Source organism: Grammomys surdaster, unplaced genomic scaffold (genome assembly GCF_004785775.1).
Source record: "Grammomys surdaster isolate TR1022 unplaced genomic scaffold, NIH_TR_1.0 126035, whole genome shotgun sequence".
Lineage (NCBI taxonomy): Eukaryota > Metazoa > Chordata > Mammalia > Rodentia > Muridae > Grammomys > Grammomys surdaster.
The window spans coordinates 3833792-3850600 of NW_021620848.1; the positions used below are offsets into that span (position 1 = coordinate 3833792).

At 38.1% G+C, this 16809-nt stretch overlaps 1 protein-coding gene and 1 pseudogene across 3 annotated transcripts in view; one reads left to right on the forward strand and one right to left on the reverse strand.

Moving 5' to 3' along the window:
* The window catches only part of Dennd1a (DENN domain containing 1A), a 473969-nt gene that overhangs the window by 97715 nt on the left and 359445 nt on the right, over positions 1–16809 (forward strand). The window lies entirely within an intron of this gene.
* Positions 8638–9171, reverse strand: LOC114610207 (annotated as a pseudogene).

A 16809-nucleotide genomic window follows, 5' to 3' on the forward strand; every position in this document is an offset into this window, starting at 1 on the left:
TGACAATTCTCCTGCCTTAGTCTCCTGTGTGCTATGCCCAAATTGTTTTTTCCTAGTATTTGCAATGAATTATAAGAGTTTGAATTTCTTTTTACAATGTCCAAAATCATTTTTCCATTACATTAAAAGATTATATATGTTCCCTCTCGCTCTCCCCACCTCTGATTGATCATTTTTTCTAGAATTTCAAAGTTGTCTTCTAGCTTCTAGTCATGAAATCATTGCTATAGTTACTCTACTTTGTGCACTGCTTTGGAACATCAACAGTTTGAGAGAGGAGTTTTTAAATTTTAATTTTCATGATGCTAACGATCAACCCAAGGTGTTATACATGCTTGTACAAGGCAAGCTCCTTGATACTGAGCATAGCTCCAGCCTTTGAACTCAATCCTTCAGTCAAATCAATCTCCTTCCCTTCCTTTTTCTTTTCATCCCTTCTTCCTTTCCTTCTTCTGTCCCTCCTTCCTTTATTGGTGCCGGTGCTGGAGTTTGAACCTAGGGGTTCCTGAGTGGTAAAAAGTACCCTGTCACAATACTGCCTCCTAGCCCAAACCCTTGAATTCTCAAAATCTCTTATGATATGCTTCCAGCAAAGACAGAATAGTTGGTGTTTGAGCCTCATAGCTAACAGTAGTGAGATGCTTGTGTTAAAGTTGCAGGATTCTGGGGATGTGGCAGATGGAGAAGAGTGGAGAAGAGGAATAGCCAAGGGAGATAGTACTTTGAACCATATATGTGGGGCAAAAGGTAAAAGGTGTAAGTGTTCAGGAGAGCATTGAGAATCTTTAAGTACCATGGAGATAGGGTGAAGAATGGTTTGAAAGTGTAACTGGGGAGGAAGCTAAAGGAAAGGAGGGAGTGCCACACAGGCCAAGAGTTGGGGAGGAGAACATGCAGAGAGGTTTAGGAAAGCCCTTCTGAGCCAGACACGTGGGAATATGATTTTAGAATCTATAGATTATCCTTGAATCTTCAATGTTAGGTAACTTTCTTTACTTTATGCTGTTTTAAAAACTAAACAAAAAGGAAAAAAGCTAACCCTGAAGGTCTACTCTAGAAATCTCAGTAGTCTAGAAAAATTTGTTACTTCCTCCTTTTGGTTTTGTCTGTGCTTAGTGTATTAGCTCAGCCCTCACTTAGAGACCTGTGCTAAAACAATCCTCATGTAGGAATTGCCTTTCTCAATATAAGAGAAAAGAGACCTGGTAGACTTGTATTTGGGTTTTAAAACTTTGCATGAGAGTTGGCATGGGTCATTTGCATTCACCTTTTTCTTTCTCTTTTCTTGTTTTTGGTGCTGCTGTCTTACTCGAGAACACTGAAAACTCATGCCAGCAGACCATGTGTTAATTCACTCCATGAAGGAGAGAAAAGTTAGGCACAAAATTTCAATTGCCCACATTTTTCTTTCTAGCCAAGATATTATGCATATGCACTCATTGAGAATTAGATAAAACTCATCATGTTTCTCCTATAGTTAGTTGAAAATTGGGAAGCGTCTTACAGTAGATAAATCTTAAGATTGCTGTGAGCCAGGCAGTTCAATGTGAGGTCATTGCCTCAGTGTGGGCAAACTTGTCTGTCTGTCCTGGTAGTCTGATTGGACAGCTGTGAACTGACATTTTATGATCATTGGTAAGTGAATGTGAGTCTAAAACATCAACTGAAGACTGTTGACAGTCTCTATCAGGCTTAGCCTTTGTCACAGACAGGCATTTGTAGCTTAGGACAAAGTCTTAGAGACAATAGTGGAGTTTTTGATCCTTTCTGTTGTTTTTAAAATATAAAATGTGCCACTAGTGCTGTCAGTGGCAGAGCCTGGGATGTGTAGAAAACCTGGAGATTTGGAGTATAAAGACATTTTAGGAATGCTTTTATTTTTATGTTTATATTAGAGTGTATATAAATTCTTTTCTAAATTTTATCAGTATTTGTTAATTTTACTCAGTAAGAAATTATTGTGTCAAAATTTAACTGTTGCTTTTTTTGTTTTTAGATTTTTTTGGTGCTATATAGACTAAGCAAGCATTTTATTCTCTCCCCCCCCCAGCCCCCCCCCCACCCCGTGTCTGTCTGTCTGTGTCTGTTTCTACCTTCCTTCTCCTCAGTGTTGAAATTACAAGCACACTCACACTGTTTTGTTCTTTGGGATTCTGCAAATCTAACTCAGGTCTTCATGTATGTGCAATAAGTACCTACCTCACCACTGAGCTTCCCCAAGTCTCCAACATTTTACTTTCACTGGTATTCTAGATTCAATGAAATATGATCACTTGCTTCTTGTACACTTAAAGATGTTGAGGCAGAGTGTGGTGGTGTAAAACTTTAATCCCAGAACTCAGGACGCAGAGATAGGTGGATCTCTGAGTTTGAGATTAGCCTGGTCTATTTAGAGAGTTCTAGGCCAGCCAGGACCACATAAATCTTGTCTCAAACAAACAAATGCAAATAAAAAAAAGTAGAAGTATTTTTTGGCAAATGGAGCCCGGGTTTCTTTGTTATGTTTTCTTATAATATATACCTGGGATTGTCTTCTTACTCTCTATTCTTTCTGGCTTTAAGAAAAATTTATAAAAGATAAGTTAGTAATGCTTTTGCTCTTGAAATCTCATTCCTTCAAAGGGTAAACTTTTGGATCTTGGTGTGCCAATATCTCCTTGTACTTATTTATGTGATATATGTTTGTGTCTGTGTGCAGACAGAGGTCAGTGGACAGCTCTCACTAGTTAGGGCTCTTCTGCCACCTGGTGGGAGGGATCCAGGGATTGAGCTCAGACCCAAGGGCAAGCTTCTCTATCTGCTGAGCTGTCTTGCTTGTCTCTTTGTATTCTTTCTAATCAGTTAACGATGTATTAGTGCCTGAAAATATCAGCTGAGACAGAAATTCATGGAAGAACTTTCGACATTTCGCCTTCATTCTCAATCTTGTCAGCTCTGAAACCACTAGTGTATTTTTTTTAAAATCTTTAAATATATTTTAAAAGAAATATTATATATCTCATTGATAATTTTCAAATCTGAAGACTTATTTGAGAATAATGAAATACACAAATTCTTTATAGTGTGTTCATTAAACAACTTCTGAGGCTTTGTGCTAGAGCCTATTTGAAAGATATATGGAGCACCACTCTGCCTTCAGAAGCACTTTAGTCTGCTAGTGGCTAGCACCTGAGATTTCAGATACTGGTCTTCCTACTCAGATATGATGCTCTCAAGGTTGAGGGCATAAGTTCTGAGTCTGAGAAGACTGACTTTAGATTCTGGTCTGGTATTTCTACTACTTAATGTCTTTCTGTGTGGACTCTATTTTTTTACTACTGAGCTCTCCTGAGTAGTACTTAACACATAGTAAGTATTTTGTCAGCCTCTGTAATTCATCTCATCCCTCCAGGCCTCAGTCTCTTCAGTAGTTATTATTCTAAGAGCCAGCACGTGTGGGTATTCAGTAAATGTGGCCCTTTGCAATGGTGATTCCCCTTTGCCACCATGGCAATCATCACTGTGCTGACTGACATGGGTGTTGTGAAGGAATTTTGATTGTGGTGTCATGTAGAAGTGGCTCGGGTGCAGTTCAGTTTTAGCCATTTATTAGAAATGTCCAGTGACTGTAACTTTAATTTTTTAAAGTCTACTTTTAATAATGTTTATTAAATGCTTTAATCTCTCTTTTAGCCCACCACCCACCAGAAGTAGTGGAAAAGAAAAGATATGGGGGAAGTGAACCTGTTTAGAAAGGTTTTTTTTTTTTTAAGCATATCTTGTTTTTGTTGTCAGGAAATCAGCAATTTAGTTTACAGTTGTCAGTAGCAGAAGCTCCATCTATTCCCACTTTACAGATGTACCAGCAGTTCAGTTTGGTAGTCAGGATAGCAAACACGAATCAGCCTCGGTGGCACTACCTAGCAGAGACAGCCCGGCCTTAGCCTTGGCACAAGTCAGCAGGAAGGACCAGAGCCAACAGGAATACCAGGAAAGTTCTCGACTGTGCTTTTCTTAGCAAAGTGAAGATCAGTGAAGACTTGAGACCAACAAGTGTTGCACAGCTAGCTCTACCAGCAAGCTTGTCACTGTCTGTTAAGTCTTTTTCATATTCCCTCTAAACATCACAAGTCCTCCATGAGTCTTGCCTCAGCATATTGATCTTTTAAAAATCTTATCTGACAAAAGTCTCCTGTGCAAAGTTGCTACTTTCTTAGCCATTGCTGTTCCCCCCTGCACAGTCAATTTTGCCTACTTTTGTTTATTTCATTTCTTTGTATACTTGAGGTCTGTGACCCTGTGACAACTCCCTCAGGAAGTCTCTAGCCTTCAGAGAGACCACAGCCTTTCCTAAGGCATGCTATGCTTTTCTAGTTTTTTTGTATTTACTTCCCAGTTAATGTTTTCAATCTGTGGACTCTGTTTATGGCTAAGCTGTTCTGAACACTTAGCACAGAAGTTGACACTCAGTAAATACTTGGTAAATATTGGTTGAAAGGATAAATAGATAAATGAATATCGTTTGCTCTGTGAAGTTAGTGTGAGAGTGACATTGGAGCATAGATGGAATTTTACAGGGGATTTATGGCATGAATTTACGAATTTTTCTTTTTTTAAATCTTTGTTTCCCCCTGTACATATGAAACTGTTGATTATGGCCTACTAGTTGGCAGTTTACTGTATTTAACTGAATTTTAACATATTTCTTATTGTGAATAATAGCATAAAAATCAACTTGAAAATCATTCTTGTGGCTTACACATAGCATGGGCTAGTGCAGCCTTCGGAAAACACTGTTTAAGTTAGGGCAGCAAAGTGAGCTAAAGCTTGCTTCTAAAGAAATGTAATTTTGCTCTTGCTCTAGTATCCTTCTTACTTATAAATGCTATGTATGAAATCTTTTGAAATAACTGCTTCACCCTCTTTTACTGACACAGGCTATTTCTAACCCAAAATAATTTTCACTTTTGTGTGCTTATGTGCCACAGCGCTTTCCTTTCTAATACCTTGAAAACATATCTATAGTATTGTTGAATTTAGTGTGGGGACATCTGTCTTATATATAGTGTATATATGATGATGATGTTAGCATTATGTCTGTCATAATGAAACTCTCTAATTGTTTAAATTATTGCTCTTATTAGCTTTTACCACTTTTCATAGTTTTTTTTGATCTTTAGTATTACTAGTTTGATCAAATCAGATGCTATACAGATATACAAATACCCAGATTATACACAAGGTTCTCTAAAGCCAGACCTAGACAAAAGGAAGCCAAAGGACAATAGTATTTACCTTTGTGTTCTGTAACTAATTTCATTTTTTTAGTGAATGCTTTATATTAATTTGATAAACATTTGTGTAACTGAGTAAGATTTTCTTCTTTAAAGCTACTGGTCATTTCAAAACCTTTGATGCTTTGACTTTCTCAGTATTAATCATTGTTTTATAAGATAGTCTCGAAGGATGCATAAATTATGATAATAGAAGCCAGGGCAGGGCTGGAGCTGGTGGTGGTTGCTTCAGTGTTATTGTGTCCACTGCGATGGTACTTTGTGTGCTTGTCCTCTGTGTATTGTTGGGCAAGGAGCTGAGTTCTGTCCTTCACAAAGCTGGAGACAGCAGTGAATTATATAAAAGGCACCAGAGAGTGGTCCTGCTAAGTAGTTTGTTTGGAACTCTTAGACCTGATGGGGATCTCGTGAAAGCTTAAATAGTCCTTTCCATATAGCTACTCTGTTTTGTATGTATTAGTGGCAAATGCGCAAATAAAAGTTCTCTGTAATCTACCATAAAGAAAGATATGGTCAAGTCACAGAATCCAGTTTTCATGTCTTATTACTGAGTTTTATCAGACATTGCAGACTGATCAATAACAGATGCTGTAGTCTTAGAGTAAGAACCAAATGATAATTTCTTGTTAGCTGTTATTTTTTAATAAGCATGGTGTTTACATTGGAAAAATTATAATGAAATTTGATTTGAAAAAATGGAATGTAATACAAAGATTTCTCAACATTGAGATACTTTAATAATCTTATTTTATCACAATCTTATTTTATCTTATTTCATCTGTTTATATGTAAGAGAATACTTTTCCTGAAGAATTTTAAATGAAACATATTTTTAGATAAGCTACACATAACCAAGTTAATTGAAAAAGGAGTATAGAAATTACCTAAATTAGTATTCATAGCAGAATTTAATAAGTTGTTTAAATATCATTCCTGAAGAGTTGCTTGCTCTGATGGCTTTGTTTGTTTTCATGCACGTCTTTGCAGACTACCTGTGCTATCCAGGATATTCTGAAATGCCCTTTCTTTTGCTTCTTCATTGTACATGGCTGTTGTAACGCAATATGAAAAATGTAGGATATAAAAAAATCACACAAATGTTTTGTTTTTGTTTTTAAGACAGGGTTTCTCTGTGTAGCTTTGGCTGTCCTGGAGCTTACTATATAGACCAGGATGGCTCAAACTCTTAGAGATTAGCCTGTCTCTGCCTCCTAAGTGCTCGAATTAAAGACATGGGCCACTATGGTCCCACAGTATATGTTTTGAGTATAAAATACCATTGTACTACTCAACTGACTTATAAATTAAAAACTTCAGTTTTAAAAAATTTATCACTATAAAGTATGGAAAACAACAACAAAAAAATCTTTGATGACTTCACATAATAACTATTTTTTCTGTTTGTATTTTTTGGGGGGCTTCCCTTGACAGTTCTGTTCCATGCAGTGTTGGGTGGGGTTAGTTATTCATCAAAAGCTGGTATGTCCAAGATGTCCTAGGTGGCTATAACAGTAGCATCTTGCTAGGTCTCTAATGGACTATGTGCTCTGTCTTTATTCAGAAGTCCATGGCAGCAAGATTCTAAAAGAACAGAAACAGAAACTGTCAGTTGCTTGTGGCTTAGGCTCAGAAGAGACCCAGAATGATTTATTCTATATCCTATTGTTCAGAACCAATCAGAGCCAGCCTTATCAAAGAAGAAGGGGTGTAAACTCCTTTGTCTGATGAGAGAAGGGGCATGTGATGAAACTATCGGATGATGTCTTTGAAGATACTGCACTGTAGTAGCTAACACAGAATAGTACTGATGCCTTGGGGCCCCTGTGTACTGTTGTCCTTGTTTTATCATTTTTACACTCAATTGTTAAAATTATTGATTATTTTATTAATGGTAGGGGAGGGGTGTGTGCCATGGTGTATGTGTAAAGAGCAGAGGACAAGTTGCATACTTTCCCTAAGGTAATTTATGGAGGTCAAACTCAGGTTGTCAGATTTACACTGAAAGCAAGGCAAACTCTTTTACTTTTTGAGGCATCCTGCTGGACTACCCACCACCCAATCAGAAAAGTCACTTCTTTGCTTTTCGTGCTCATTTTCATTCCACATGCTTGACAGGAACTTATTGTTTAAAACATTTTAAGTTTCTATTTAAGGTAAGCATGTACTAAACAATTACTTGTGAAACATACAAAAAATGAAAATAGTTTCTAAGGCTAGTTGGAGATTTTGATGATAATGTATATGTTGTCACAAATGTCCTTAGCCAGATGCATATCATGCACGTCTTGTCTGAATCTCATTGTGTCTTTTGAGGTTAAGTAGCCAAGCCACTGTGTTACCTGAATCCCCAAACTTTCTGAACTTCGGATTATAACTAGCAAGAAGTGGAGTTTGAGCAATTCACTCAAACATTTATTTTGTGCTTTGTTGTCATGGTAAGAGTTAAGATAGTAAAAGTACCAGTGTGTGTTAGCATGTGTGCATATGTGCATGTGTTTGTGTAGTGAGTAGTTTTTTTTTTAAAGAGTGGAACATTATATAATAGTTGTTTTTAAAATTTTTAGAATGAAGAAATAATTTCAATAGATGTTTGTTAAATATCATTCTACCATATCCTAAAACTGTAATGTACATGACAGTTACTTGGTGAACTTGTTAAAGTATAGCCTGCTGGACCCCAAGTCCAGAGTTTAGGTTGCTCTGCTGTAAGCTTAGTAATATATGTTTTCTTTTTTTCTTCTTTTTTTTATTTTTTGGTTTTTCGAGACAAGGGTTCTCTGAGTAAGTCTGGCTGTCCTGGTACTCATTCTGTACACCAGACTGGCCTCGAACTCAGAAATCCACCTGCCTCTGCCTCCCAAGTGCTGGGATTAAAGGCATGGCCACCACTGCCAAGCTTAATTTATGTTTTCTTATAGACTTTTTGGGCAATGTCAACTCTGCTGGCATAGAGACCACAATTTGGGAACATCTGTGATATAATTTTTAATGGCTTTATTATAATTTTTTATGTAGATGTATCATTATTTATTCAATTTATTCTAAGACAGGTTGTGTAAATATTTTTTGCTATTGTAAACAGTATTATAATGGCCATCATTATATGCACATGTATTAGCATTTCTTTATAGCATATTTCTACAAATTGAATTACTTGGTCAAAGGTCTTAGGACCTTTAGTGTGCAATGCTGAATTTTTTTTCTCTGTTTCACAAAGCTTTGTTTTTACTTGGTCCAAGACTTGGGATAGGCTTCAGGGCGGTTACAAAGCTGCCTAGTGACTTGAGAGGTTCATTCAGGTGGAGGTCCTGAGGCGCGCTGGTGTAGAGCAGAGGAGGGAGCCCTTTGAAGGTGCAGAGGTCTTCTAGTCGTGCTTGAGAGTGAGGCGCTCAAAGAGATACTCGCCCAGAGATGCCTGGGGCACGCCAGTCTGTGCTGGTTGTGGGCCTGCCAGCCTACCGAGTTTGGTCAGGTGGTTGCCTTTCTTTTTGATGAGCTTCACCTCCTTATCCAGGCTTTCTAAGACGTCAAAGAGATGAGGGTCTGTGGGGGCAGATTCCAGGGCATGCAGATCCAAGAGGGACTGGTTCAGGTTCTTCTCCAGGGCCAAGGCAGCTTCCATGGCCTCCTGGATTTATCCCATTCATTTTGAGATGGCTTTTGCACATGCTGAAAGAGTGCATAGCCCCCATGATCGTTCTGCAACTTGAGGAGACGCTGGGAGCCCTCGCACTTCTCCTCATCCAGTTCGCGGAAGAAGTAGCTTAAGCCCTCCAAAAGCCACATCATCCTGATCAAAAAAGAAGCCCAGAGAGGAGGCCCACAAGTATAGGATGACCAGGCAGTTCACGACAGCTTCCACTTCAGTAGAATTATTTTGATGAATCTGAGAAGTCATGGCTGATCTGGAGTATGGGGCTAACCAGGAAGACGGTGCTGGCTGGTACTAGGAGTCAAAAGCGGCAAGGAGATGGTCCCAGAGGCTGTGACTGGAGAGACTTGTAAGGCAGCTGGAAGCTAATAAAGTTGGAGTCCCTGGGTCTGTTCCGTTCAAACACTGTTGAAGCAAGACACAGATCCACAGAACCTCCAAGGCGCTGCTCCATAATGCTGATTTATGTTCTAGAAGGTTGTACACATTATATTTCTCTTAAAAGGTGAAACAAGTCAATATCACAAAGTTTTTCAAGAAAATTTTCAGAGGGGACTCCGAAAATAGTTTAACATTAAAATAAGTAATTAACTTATTAAAGTTATTAGATTGTGAAGGCAGTAGTTATTTGGTATAAAATTATCTTAAAAATCTGGGGCTGGTGATACGGCTTAGCTGGTAAAAGGTGCCTTAGTGACATGAGTTCGATTCCTAGACCTACATGGTGGAAGGAGAGAACCAACTTATTCAAGTTGTCCTTTGACCTCCACGCTTAAGCTGTGGCATGTTTATGTGCATGCATAAGTATGCATGTACACACACACACACACACACACACAATGTAAAAATTTGACCCATGTTTATATTTTAGTTCTACTGTGGATGTGGATAGTTAACACTAAGTCACAACTCTTCAGATAAGAGGATCTTCTTCCTTAACTCTCCCCTAGTATGTCCACTGCCAGGCTGTTCAGTATTTGTAATCTTGGTGCTGAAATCCCACTACAGTCTTAGATTTTCTGTTGCTTTTGGTATAGAGTTTCATAGCAGAGCAATTCTAGGGAAGGTGATAGCAACCTCTAATCACAGGGGACCAAGACTGGACATAAATCTTGTTCTTGAAACTTGGATTGTGACATTGGAGACCATCTCATCCTTAAGATACCAGTGCTATTATTCCCAGGATGATCATAATAAGTTGGAGTATAACAAGAGGTTGAATAATTCTGGGTATAGCACTGTCCTCTTGTTGGAGTCCATGCAGTTCTGCTAAGAATGGCCTTCTCCTTTCGGCTTTGAGAGAGGACCCCAGGAAAGATTAGTTAGCTATCTATAGATTGTTTCATGCTAAGGGCCAGGACCGAAGTGTAGCTTAATGGTAATGTGATTGCCTAGCATGAATTAGGCCCTGAGTTTGATCCTCTACTAACACAAAAACAAGTCTAACAACTTCAGAGATATAATTTTGGCCCTGAGAAGGTGAATGAGTGGAACTGATGGTACTACATTGTGAGTTTATAATGCTTCATTTTCTGTCTTGACATGTCCACTCTGTTCCCTTTACTTTTCTACTGGGTTTTGTGAGGATTTCATGAATTCTGAAGCACACTTTAAAAACTACAAAAGTGCTATTTCTGTTGAAATAAACCAGCTGTGGTGGTACTCAAACATTTTCAAACATTCTTAGTTTTAAAAGGATATTATACAAATTTGTAATGTTGTATTTAACTTCTTTGACTAGTCCATAAAGCCTGTGTTGTTTAGGGTGAAGGGAGCTTGATGTAGATGAAGCCTGAACTTCAGAGTTATACACAATTGGAATTTAGTTTTAGTTCTGTCCGTTAATAACTGGATAATGAGGGAGAAAACAGCCTCTAAGTGGGTTTTCTTCACCTCTAAGTTAGAGATGATGGTTGCCAATGTAAGGGAGACTATAAAGATGGAAAAGGAACATACTATATTCCTTTGGGGCCCCAGTGCCACCAAGGTCTTTGGTAACTTGCTTTTCTCTTCTTTTTTCTTTGAACAGATGGGCCTTACATTCCTGTTCTTGAGTTATAGCAGTTTGGGTGTTAGTATATGTACAGATTGCTATGTTGCCCTGAAAAGCTAAATTGTAGTTAGTTATGCTGTAGTCTCCTCCCAGTTTAAGGATTTTATATAATAAGGCAGAGTAAGGTCTGTTAGTAAATGTAATTTAATAAGGTAAAACTGTACCTGTCCTCCCTCTCTTTTTGGAGGCAGGAGAGAAGTATTGTATTAGAAGTTATTCCTGATCTGCAGAACAAAGATTATTTGCCATGCTTACTTTTCTGTCATCTCCAAAGTGGGATGACAGTTTGTACAGTATGCTACAGCTGTTTATAGTCACATGAATTTATTGAGACAGTTATGTGATCAAATGTGCTTGGATGGGTGGTGTTGGACTTTACACGTTTGCTGATTATCTAGTTAGGAATTCTGCTTATGCTGGTCCATAGTTCCTGCTGATTGAAAAACAGAAGGTACATCTGTAGTCAGTGCTTAGATTGTATAAAATCAGTTGCTTTGACACTGCAGGGGAGCAAATAATATCTGAAGAAATTTTTTAAAACAATATAGCTGCTTATAGTATTTTTGTTACTAAGTTACTCTTTTATTTGAACTCTCACTTTATTATTTAATTTCCTATCTAGTCATAATCTCTTTTTTTCCTGTAATGGGAGTTGGTCTTTTATAGGTTAAATTATTTTTAGTTTTAATTTTAAATGAAGACTGTTAGCATTAGGAATTCCTTTAAGGAATTTTAATGTGTTTGCTTTCAGTAAAGTCACATCATTGTCAGAGTTACAAAACTATCATTCAGTGAAGAATATGTAATTGATAAGGTTTTAAAGTGTGTTATTGCTATTGATGTTAAACTAGGTAATGCATCTTTAGCTTTCCTTTCACTTGTTTTAAGGTAGCATCACTTGGGCACAGAAAAGTAGTGTGCATTGTTCTGATAATAAAGAAGTGATTGTCTGAGGGCTGATTGTTTGAATTGTGTGAATTGGGGAGTGATGTTTTTTTAGCATGACACTTTGGGAACTACTGCTTGGTTAGGATACTTTTGTTCCAAGATCTCTTTGAGTCAGTTCCTATTAAGAGTGAAATGTGACAAGCTGTATAACAATGAAAATATTTGAACAATACAATACTTATGTTATTATTGTATGGCTTTGGGGAAAACCTCATACTGTGTCTAATTGAATTTGTTATGCTTAATGAAGTTTTGAAACCAAAGAATACCTTTTTTGTTTACTTGACCATTGAGCTTACATTCTTTAGTGTATGTAAGTACACTATAAAGCATGCAAAATGCTGAAAATTTTCAGCCTGGGAGATAATTATACAGTAGTTACCCTATACCATTTTCAGAGAATACTGTTAAAAATGATACTCTCTATGAGCTAAGTTCCAGTAAATAGCTGCAGAAGGAAGGGGTAAAAATAGTAAATTAACATTTGCTTTCATTAATAGTTTCTGTGAATTTTTAGAATAGAACTGATCACAGTAAATTTATTTGGTAAATTATCAATGTCCCTGTTATGAACCTCTTTAAAAATACCTGATAGGATTGTATTCAAAAGCGTATCATTAATTTACAATGCTGTGCTGTTTCTTTTTAAAGAGAACAAAGAATTGGAATATAGCTGCTTGATACAAGTTATGTAAATTATCATGGTAAACGTAACGTTGTATAAAAGGATCTGTAGAGTAGTTACACAGGATTTTTATCATGAATTGTGAAATAATTTTTGTTGGCTTCTACAGGTATACTTCTCTGAATCCAGTTCAGTAATGATCACAGTGGCAACTGTGAGACATTTCTTTCCCTTACCACTGCTGCTATTAGGAGAAGCACACAGTAGGTAGTCCTTTCTAACGTAAGCTTTGGAAAGACATGGGAAGCTGATGTGTGGGGTGGTGGATTTTGAGGGCTAGGTAAAAGTTTTGTTTTGTGTCCTTGTGAAACCTGGAATTTGATAGCTACAAAGGAAAGCTGGTGATGCCTGGCTCCCTGGATTTTGTGTAGCTTCTTTTATTTGCCAGATGATCTGGTACCTATTTGGAGCCACTGTACTTTTTTGTTGGATAAAGGTGAATCATCTCTTTTTATGCCCCGTGTTTCCTACATGTGATAAAAATCAACCTAGTATATTCTTTTCTATTACTAGCTATACTTGTCATATTTAAGTGATATTAAGAAATATAAAGCCCCTTTTTTGAACTTACATAATTAACCAAGTTATAGTGAAGCTCACAGCTAGTCATAAATGTACAGTGAAGTTGTCTATGCAGTTGCATACTTGTCCCAGCCCCAGTCAGCCACAAAGGGACAAGTGAAAAGCTGCATTTAGCAATGTTTAGGCTTTGGCCCAGTGAGGAAAGCAAAGTGGGGCTTGGACACAGAGGTAGAGGATGTGTATTAAGGGATAGTTTTAATAGTGGATTGTAAGTTGATGAAAGAAGGCAGCGTGGACCTGAACAGATGAAAGCAGTGGGAAGATTCAGAGTATACACTCATGTGAGATTGAGGGGCATTGAACAGAAAGAGATGGTGGTAGGGCATGCTGGGCACTGAGACATTTGCAATAGGAGTCTTGAGGGGGGTTAGTGCAGCAGTGGTAATATTTAAAGTATGACCATGGGCATGCCTATTTGCTCCTTTCTAGTTTTTGTGACAAAAATATGAGAAAACAAAAGAAAAAGGGGTTTATTTTGACTCACAAGTTCAGAAAATTTACATTATGGAGGTAGTAACATATAGTAGAGGTGGTTCACCTCATGATGGACAAGAAGCCCAGAGAAAAGAGAGGCATGAATTAGGTAGGAGCAGTTGCGAACTTCAAAGGTACCACCTACATTGTCCTGGTTCCTGTAGATAGGGCCACCTTGTGAATTTTCCAGAACTTCCTCATAAAAGCATCAGTAGCCATGAATCAAATGAAGCGTTTAACACATGAGCCTATGTGGGATATTTCATGTTCAGCATACCAGAGTGAGTAGATGAGGCTGGATGAGGACAAGATTGTGGGGGAGGGGAAGCCAGGGAATGAAGTCCTAGAATTTGGATGGACTGTTACAGACAGTAAACCAATGGCTGTGGTGGGAATACTGTCAGAGTGTCTGTAAGTTCTGGGGAGGAGGACTGGCCTTGGAATTAGTATATGACAATAAAACAGTAGTGTGGGGTATAGTCTGAGGAGCTGAGGGCAAAGACTTGAGTTTTGGAGAGTAATAAAGAAGAATAGCTGGAATTGCCAAGAAGAGGACATATACTTTACTGCCAGGACAGTAGGAGGAGAGTAGAGAAGAAATTTCCATAGAGTTTTCGCCCTGAAGTAGCCAGCATTGGATAGCAGTAAGAATGTGAAGGACATCTCTGGAGAGGTAGCTAGGGAGTTGTGGATGCTGGGTCCTGAAAAGGCCAGGAACACCTTGTGTGAGTATGCCACATGCTTATTATACACTCATATATCTGTGAGCATGCTGTATGCTTACATAAACTTATGCTTGTCCTTTGGCAGCCATATTTAAAATCTATTGTACTTTTTGACTGTGGACACAGTTCTTTGTCTTTAAATTTTTAAAAAAGTGTCAGTGTGGTTAAATGCTGATACGTATAGATATGTATAAGCATACATCTATACCTTGTGATAGCACATAGTTTGAAAGGCTTTGATTTGGAGGGTGAGGAAGAGGAGAAAGATGCCAGTGTTTTCTAGGAAAGGAAATTGATTTAGCTCATTAGTGTTAGGGATTGATAGTTAAGAAACAGAAGCTGGGTGGGTTGCTCATAATGGCTTGGCTTAAAATTCTAGACTGTTGGTGACAGTTTTAAAGAGTGTTCATTTATTTTATGTGTTTTAGTGTTTTGTCTGCATGTATGTCTGTGAATTGCATGCATTCCTAGTTCACAGAAGACAGTGTTGGATCCCCTGGGACTGGAGTTACAGATGGTTATGAGTTGCCATGTAGGTGCTGGGAATGAAACCCAGATCCTCTAAAGAGCAGCCAATGCCTGCAATTCCTGAGCTATCTCTTAGTTCCTCATAGTAGCAATCTTATAGCAGAAAGGTCTTGAAGCATCTTCAAAATGTTGTTGTCTTGTTTGTTGGTTTTGAGACAGGCTGTCACTATGTAGCCCTAGAGGCCTGGAATTATTTATGTAGATCACACTGATCTACATGCCTTTGCCCACTGTGTACTGAGATTAAAGGCCTAGGTCACTATGAATGGTTAAAAATTTTAAGATAGAATTCTATTATGCAATAATTCTAGTGGACATATACCCAATAGCAGTAAAACCAGGCACTGGACAAATGTTTGTACTTCTAAATTTATAGTGTGTTATATACAACAGGCAAAAGGATAATAACCCAAGCTTCATTGATAGGATAGGAGGCAGACAATATGCCTATAGATGCAGATTACTGTTCATTTTTAAAAGGAAAGCAATCGTTACCTATATTATAACATAGACTTTAGAGTCATTAGACCATATTAAACATACCATTACAAAAAGACAAATATGCATGATTCCACTTACATGGGCTGCCTAGTCACATTAATTAATAGAGGCACAAAGTCAAATGGGAAGAAGGAATAAAGTGGTGGTAGTGGTGGTGGTGTACACCTTTATTCCCAGCACTCAGAAGACAGAGGTAGGTTGGATCTCTTGAGTTCAAGGCCAGCCTGGTCTACAGAGTTTCAGGACAGCCAAGGCTACACAGAGAAACCCTGTCTTGAAAAATAAAACAACAACAAGCAAACAAACAAACAAAACACACATATACATAAAGAAGATAAAGGAAGGGGTAGTAGTTAATGGGTTCAGAGCTCCTGCTGGAAAAGGTGAAACATTCTGGAGGTGAGTGATAACTGTTGAAGCGTCAGTGAGTATACTCAGTGTATGGTGCACTGAAGATCTTTGGGACTGTAAATTTTATGTTATATATACTTTAGTTTAAAAACCTGTGGTTGGGCACCAATTCTCTGATGGTACAGCTAGGGGTAGGCACTAGTTTTCCCAGGGACAGAGAATCCCTCCATGAAGAAATCTGTTGCACTTCGTCTTTTTGAGACAATCTTACCAACCAGCTTGGCTGGCCTGGAGCTCTCTGTATACCTAAGCTGGCCTTAAACTCTTAACCCTCCTTCCCTAGTCTCCTGAGTGCTTGGATTGGAGGTGAGTCACTGTGTCTAAGAATATCTTGGTGACAGCTCTGCTCGCAGGGATAACACCTTTTATTATTTACCTTGTGTGCATTAGTGTGGTTAAGTCTCTCAGGTTCTCAGTGTTATTTAGAGGTCCTTGGAAATATTTCCTTGAGCCAGAAAACCTATTTTTTTTAACCTCCTTATAGTTTGTTTGTTTATAGCAAAAAGCTTTCTCATTGATGATACAAGACTAACCTCTAACTTTAAAAATTCTTCTAAATTTTGAACATGAATCCATCTCTTAAATATTGTATTTGTTGTAATGAATGCTAATTATTTTGGAATCATTTTCTTTAGATCCTGAACTTGGCAAAGGAGCCTAAGTAGAGGACTTGGAAAGCTCTCATTCATAGTCTGCTAAGGCCTGTTTCATGACAACATGTTGTCATTATTTGTCCAGATGTATTCTATTGTTGAGTCACAATAATGATGAGAAGACAGATCAACAGGAGGATGTAAATAAATAAAGCCAAAGAAGAAAGCTAGCGCTGGATTCTTTGGTGTTTGATGGGCCCTGGCGCTGAATCCTGCCTCTGTTACTTAACTGTTGATTTGCTCCCAGTGAACTTCACAGTTTGTATTTATAAAATAGATACTATTTTCCTTTCGTCTCCTCTCCTCCCCTCCCCTCCCCTCCCC